Below are 7,805 nucleotides of genomic sequence, written 5' to 3' on the forward strand. Positions count from 1 at the left end.
CTAGAGATGATTTTTTTGCTGTGTCAGGGCTAGAAACTGCATGTCTTTAGTTAAATTCAGGAGGAATATTCCATGAACAATCAAAAATTGTGTGGTCATTCTTCATGCAGTTCAAAATAAACATAATTGGCTATTCAACTTTTTCCACGGGGCAGTCAGTTGTATTTATTGAGCACTTATTTTGTGCAGACAACTTGGGAGAGTACAACACAGTTGCTTTACACACTAGACTAGAGCTATAACTTTTATTAGTGCTTTCAGTTTTTAACTGAAAGTGGTAACCTCATTGTGGACAGGGAATGTATCTGCTATACTGTTGTGCTGTACTCTCCCAAGTTCTTAGTTCAGTGCCTTGCACACAGTAAGCCCTCAACAAATATGATTGATTGATCAAGACTTTCAGATTAGGCAATTTAGAACATAAAATCATTTAAGGAAACAGCACACCAAATTATATTCTAATCCAAACTTTATTTTCAAAAACAATGGTGTTTTAGAACATGAACGTCTCATAAGCTTCCCAGACTGAGCCTCCCCTTTTCCCAGACTGAGCTCCCACTTTTTTCTCTCCCGCTTCCCCTCCCCTCCCCATCACCACCCCCACCTTACCCCCTTCCCCTCCCCACAGCACTTGTATATATCTGTACATATTTATTACTCTATTCATTTCATTAATGATGTGCATATAGCAATAATTCTGTTTATTCTGATGGTATTGACACCTGTTTACTCATTTTGTTTTCTTGTCTTTCTCCCTCTTCTAGACTGAGCCCATTGTTGGGTAGGGACCATCTCTATATGTTGCTGAGTTGTACTTCCCAAGCACTTAGTACAGTGCTCTGCACAAAGTAAGCGCTCAATAAATATGACTGAATGAATGAATAAGCATACTTTAAAAATTGTGTAAGATTTCTCTATCCAAAGCGCATATTTCTGAACTAGCAACCTTTTGGGGAAATTCATAAGCTTCCCAGAAATAAGCTTTTGGGGAAGAAAGCTTCCCAGCTTTCTGGATTTTCTCATCATGACAAACTTTATGTCAAAAAATGAAGTAGACAATTTACATCCTTCAAATCAGAGTAGTTTAGCCAAGTGGGCACAGATTAAGTATAATTAAAAATCATCCAATCTAGTTTCCTACAGTCAAATCCTATTTTTCTGGATAATTCTTCAGAAATCTCACTTCTCCAGAAAGCAGCCTGGAGTCAGTTGTGTTTATTGAGCACTTACTGTTTGCAGAGCACTGTACTAAGGACTTGACAGAGTTGGGAAGCAGCATGGCATAAAGGATAGAGCATAGGCCTGAGAGTCAGAAAAACATGGGTTCTAGTTCCAACTATGCCACTTGTCTTGCTGTGTGACCTTGTGTAAATCATTTCATTTCTCTGGGCCTCAGTTCCCTCAGCTGTAAAACAGAGATGAAGACTGTGAGCCCCATGCATTATGGTATTTGTTAAGCGCTTACTATGTGCCAAGCACTGTTCTAAGTGTTGGTGTAGATACAAGGTAATCAGGTTGTCCCACGTGGGGTTCACAGTCTTCATCCCCATTTTACAGATGAGGTAACTGAGGCACAGAGAAGTTAAGTGACTTGCCCAAAGTCACACAGCTGTTAAGTGGTGGAGCCAGGATTAGAACCCACGACCTTTGACTCCCAAGCCTGTGCTCTTTCCACTAAGCCATGCTGCTTCCCTCTTCACCCCAGTGCTTAGTATAGTGCCTGGCTCATAGTAAATCATTAACAAATTTCATCATTATTACTATTATTGATAGACACACAAGAATAGAGCTGTAACTTTTATTAGTGCTTTCAGAATTTTATCTGAAAGTGATAAGCTTGTTGTGGGCAGGGAATGCATCTGTTCTATCGTTATGCTGTACTCTCCCAACTCTAGTGCCAGGCCCACATAGTTTCTGGGCTTTTCTCATCAGCTGACCCAATCAACTAGCATGATTTGTGTCTGTTTCCTTTTTAAAACAAAAATGCTAACATCATTTAAAGATGTTTACTAAAGAATGGATTTTGGTAAATAGAACAATTTACTGAGCCTCAGGTTTGGAGAGATTGCTGAATATCACTGACACTGTTTCCATTAAATAATTTTAGGTCTCCAGTAAAATTCAGTGCGGCAAACGAATACTTGGGTGGCATTATTTCAAGTATGGACCCCATCCTGCCATGTCATTTTTAAAAATGTCATTTGATAAGCTAATGGTGATCAAAAGTCATTCAAGTGTTTACTAGACAGCTAAGCAATGGTACTTACTAATGGCCCAGATCTTTTTTTATAAGGTTATCAGTCTTTGCTTCTCTTTCATGTCTAGTGTCTTTTATCTAAGAAACACTGTGTGAGCATTGAAATTTCATGAAAAACATATTTAAGGCTCATGCAGATTTCAGATTACTAATCAACTCACATAATTTATCAATGAATACACCAATTTAGCCTATCTTTTAATATGGCACACTTAAAACAAGCAATCCTGCAGTGTGTATTAACACAAAAGGGTTATTACATTTCCAACAAAGGATGGCTGTACACAAGTTATTAACCGTATGTTACTGATTCCCAAATGGAGTGTTTACTGATTATAAAACAATTCAACTACAATAATTTTGTTTGAATGCTTACAGAAGAATGCATTAATTGAAGTTGAATTTTTCTAGCATTATTTAATAGTCCAACTCTAACCACAGAAAATTCTTCAGTCAGATCCAAGACAAATTACTGAATTTCAATGGTGTTTTGATCTCAAACACTTTTCATTTGATGATTTAGACTGGTTTAAATATATTAACTGAATAAGGTGCCCCAAATTATGAAGGCATTCATACTGATGAAAACCTAAAAGTACTAAATTGGAGAGGCAGTTGCTCAGGAACACAGCCAAGCTTTCTATGTCGGGAGAAGCAGTGTGACCTAGTGGAAAGTGTACTGGCCTGGGAGTTAGAGGATCCGGGTTCTAATTCCAGCTCTGCCATTTGTCAAAATCTCCTCAAAAATCTCCAGTGGCTACCAATCAACCTATGCATCAGACAAACACTCCTCACCCTCGGCTTCAAGGCATTCCATCACCTAGCCCCCTCCTACTTCACCTCCCTTCTCTCCTTCTACAGTCCAGCCAGTACCCTCTGCTCCTCTGCCGCTAATCTCACCGTGCCTCGTTCTCAACTGTCCCGCCATTGACCCCTGGCCCACATCATCCCCCTGGCCTGGAATGCCCTCCGCCAAGCTAGCTCTCTTCCTCCCTTCAAAGCCCTACTGAGAGCTCACCTCCTCCAGGAGGCCTTCCCAGACTGAGCCCCCTCCTTCCTCTCCCCCTCCCCATCCCCCCTCCTTGCCTCCTTCCCCTCCCCACAGCACCTGTATATATGTATATATGTTTGTACGTATTTATTACTCCATTTATTTATTTTATTTGTACATATTTATTCTATTTATTTTATTTTGTTAATGTTTTGTTTTGTTTTCCATCTCCCCCTTCTAGACTGTGAGCCTGCTGTTGGGTAGGGACCGTCTCTATATGTTGCCAACTTGTACTTCCGAAGTGCTTAGTACAGTGCTCTGCACATAGTAAGCGCTCAAAAAATACGACTGAATGAATGAATGAATGAATTTGTCAGCTCTATAACCTTGCACCTCAGTTCCCTCATCTGCAAAATGGGGATTCAAACCTGTTCTCCCCCTTACTTAGACTGTGAGCCCCAGGTGGAACCTGATTATCAGCATGGCTTAGTGGAAAGAGCACAAGATTAGGGAGTCAGAGGTTGTGGGTTCTAATCCCGGCTCTGCCACTTGTCAGCTGTGTGACTTTGGGTAAGTCACTTAACTTCTCTGTGCCTCAGTTACCTCATCTGTAAAATGGAGATGAAGACTGTGAGCCCCACGTGGGACAACCTGATAACATTGTATCTAGCCCAGTGCTTCGAACAGTGCTTGGCACATAGTAGGCACTTAAGAAATACCATCATAATTATTATTATTATTACCCCAGTGCCTTGTACAACGTTTGACACATAGTAAGCACGTTGCAAATACCACAGTTATTATCATTATGTGCCCAGAAGTAGAACAGACCAACTTTAAGGCATGGCATTAAGAAATATTCACTGGCTGCTGAAGTTGCTTGAAATTAAGTCCTTCATTTCAAACCAAAATTGAAATATGTTAGCTTGAGGTATTAATGCCATCAGATGATCACTAAGTGAATTCACTCTTTCATATTTTTCCCTCTCTGTCCTAGGCATGATTTTTTAAAGCCCAGGAGTTCATTTAATAAATATATTTTTCATTCAATAAATTAAGCTATGGAATAATGCATAAATTAAGACATTCTAGAGCAGGTATACATATGTTGCCTAAAGGCTTTTACTGTCTCTAAAATGGTTTGTCTTGAGAAATTTGCTTTAGGCTTATCACTTTCAGATCACCATTTGGCAGCTGTTGGGTTATTCTTCTGTCATCTATTCTTCTGGCCTGTCCCAACCAGCACAGTTGTGTTTTTTAATTGCTTTGTTTTGTTTTGTTTTTTGAATGGTATTTGTTAAGCACTTACTATGTGCCAGACACTATACTAAGCCCTGGGGTGAATACAAGATAATCAGGTTGAACACAGGCCCTGTCCCACATAAGGTTCAGAGTGTTCCCTATTTTACGGATGAGGTAACTGAGCCCCAGAGAAGTGAAGTTACTTGCCCAAGGTCACACAGCAAAGTGGCTGAGCCAGAATTAGAACCCACATCCGCTAACTCCATGCCTGTGTTCTATCCAGTAGGCCACACTGTGGTGAGGTGAGCATAGGTTCAACTCTAGAAGGCTGACTTTAATATAAGATGTGCTTCTTTATAATACTTTCCTGCCACTGATGGAAATGATCAAGGAGTTGGATTTGACATCTCTGGAGAGTCTGGGTCTCACAGTTAAAGAGAGGTTTAGATAACACCATCGTTCTCCTGACCTTTAGTTTTGTTGAGAACATAATTCTATGCCTCTGCCCTACTCTTTTTTACTGTTTCGCAAGGTTGCACTGGCCCTTCTTGTTACTGCTTTCTATTCCCTTCTTTATCATTGGTCTGTCTTCTAACCAGTTAACTGAATCCTCCAACAGGTTTTAGCTCTGAGTAGGTGATTTAGATGCTGTTAATATAAAGCAGGCATATCAAATCTGAGGCTCAGATTGGGCACGAAATCCCAAATTGGGGGCTGTCGGGAAAGAATCAACAAAGATTCTGTATTCTGCAACCAACTAAGATCAAGATAGTCTGAGTAAATGAATGTAGCTGTGAGAGGGTGAGAGGATGTAGTAGAAAGAGCAAGAGTAAGACAATGTGTCTCCCTCTTCATATCCAAAACATAATCACTCTCCCCAGCTTTAAAGCCTTACTGAAGATACCTCTCCTCCAAGACACCTTCCCTGACTAGGACATAATTTCCTCTTTTCCCACTCCCTTCTGCACCATCCTTGCACTTGGATTTGCTCCCTTTATTCAACCCTTCCTTAGCCCCACAGCATTAGACTGTAATCTTGTTATGGAAAGGGAATGTGTCTGCTAATTCTGTTGTATTATACTCTCCCAAGTACGTAGTTGAATGTTCAGTATAATTATGTACACATCTGTAATTTATTTATCTTGATGCCTGTCTCATCAGACATTAAACTCCTTGTGCTTAGGTAATGTGCCTACCAACTTTTATATTGTACTCTCCCAAGCCTTAGTACATTGGTCTTCGCATGGTAAGAGCTCAGTGAATATGAATGATTGAGTCTCTCTTTCTCTCTCCTGCTTTCCTTTCTCTGACTCTTGGATCACTTTTCCTGGCCTGCTTAGAAACACCATCCATCACCCATAGTCATATATCTAAAAGAAACAATTATATTCAACATTTCGATTTTCTTTTGTTCCCTTTATTAATTATATTTTAGATTGCTAGTTATTTTTCAGATCATTTATTTAGTCATATTAATTGCCCTTTAGAGCGTAAACTCCATGTGGACAGAGAACCTGTAATGCTTTCATCCCACTTTCACAAGCTCTTAGCAACCAGTTGAGGCTCAATAAATTCTATTACTATTATTTTTTGTATGCTTCTAAGTGCCTAGTTAAGGGCTTTGGAACACAGTAGTTGCTCAATAAATATTCATGTTAATGATGATGATCATGATGGTGGTGTTGGTTTGCATTACCATTATCAAAGAATTCAAAACTCAAGGTCTCAGCTGGCTCATGAGATAGGAATTTAGGTCCAGTAGTTTACTTACTATTTATTTCAAGGCTAGGGCTTGCCTAGATTTCACTTTTGGAAGAAAAGAAAGCTATGCCCCTGCTTTTTCTCAGTTTGAAATTTAATCACATTCATAAAATAACTTTCTAAGTTGGGTGTCAAAGTGCTAAAACTGCTCTCTCTTGGCTGTACATTGCAAATGGAGTTTAGCCACAAGCTTTTATTTAGAAGTTTAAAACTCTAACATTAATAGCGTAGGGACTCAAAATGAAGCTGCCTTTTATGGAATTTAAAAATAGGCCAAGTTTTATCAAAGGTTTTTCTTTCAAGTCCTTTGATTGCTAAGCTACATACACTAACTGAAAGATAACTAAGCATTAACCTCTATTGCAGTTTTTTTTTATCTTCTTTGGCAATCCCATAGGTTTAGCTAAGTATGTTAAATGGGACATAAATCTTTATGCTGTTTTCATTAAGTCATGTATTTAGAATACATATCCCAGTTTATTTGATGAATTGTAAAATATTAGCTGTGGGACTGAAGATTTGTGACATCGTCTGTAGCAAGTGAAGAAACACTTCCAAAGCCCATTGAAGGCATGGGCCTGGAATGCATGGGGTGAGGGACAGGAATGAAGGGCTGGACATGTGTGGAGATTTAGCTTCACACCGTAGACATGGAGGAATAATAAAAATGATGTCTGAAGGAAAGCTTAATAACCACTTAGTTTTGTTCTGTTTATACTACCACCCATTTCCTTTATTGATTTCATCTCCCATAGCTTGTCTAAAGTTTCTCCCTCTCATTTTGGGCAGGGAACATGCCCATTAATTTTTTTTGGATTGTGCTCTCCCAAGCGCTTAATATACTGGTCTGCTCATAGTAAGTGCTCAATAAATAGTACCAATGATTGATTGATTGAACACAAGAACCTCTCCAGCCAATGCAGGCAAGGGAAGGGAACACCAGCTTATGAAAAGACAAGTTGGATTCAAACATCTGGCATTGTTTCATTTTTAAGTGGTAGGGTTCTACTGTAACACTCAACAGCTCACTTTATCCCCAACACCATGCACTGGTTTTCTGATGAACGGAGAGTGAAGCTGTTTGTTGGAAATAAAAGATTCCACAGTGCTTACCAGGGGTTTCTGGATTTCAAAATCCATCTGAGAGTTGTATGTGCAGAACTCTCCTGATGCCTGAGGTGTTTGCTAAGCACTAAGTTCATCCCAGCAGTTACTCTAAGGGAAAAAGGACTAAAGAAACAATTTAAAGACACAGTGAAATGCAACTTCCAACAAAATGTACGACTGCGAATCATGCATAGTAATGATCAGCAATGGGATGGCACTTTTTGAACAAAAGTTTAATCATCATCAATAGCATTTATTAAACATCTACCTTGTGCTGAGCCCTTTACTAAACACTTGAGAGAACAGTAAAGTAGACATAATTCCTGCCTGCAGTTAGCTTACAATCTAGTGAGAGACAAACACTGAAATAATTTAAAGATCTCCTCTCATAGACAGGGAATGTACCTACTAACTCTGTTATAATAGTAATAATAACAATGATGGCAT

The sequence above is a fragment of the Tachyglossus aculeatus genome, chromosome 4 (assembly GCF_015852505.1).
Source record: "Tachyglossus aculeatus isolate mTacAcu1 chromosome 4, mTacAcu1.pri, whole genome shotgun sequence".
NCBI lineage: Eukaryota > Metazoa > Chordata > Mammalia > Monotremata > Tachyglossidae > Tachyglossus > Tachyglossus aculeatus.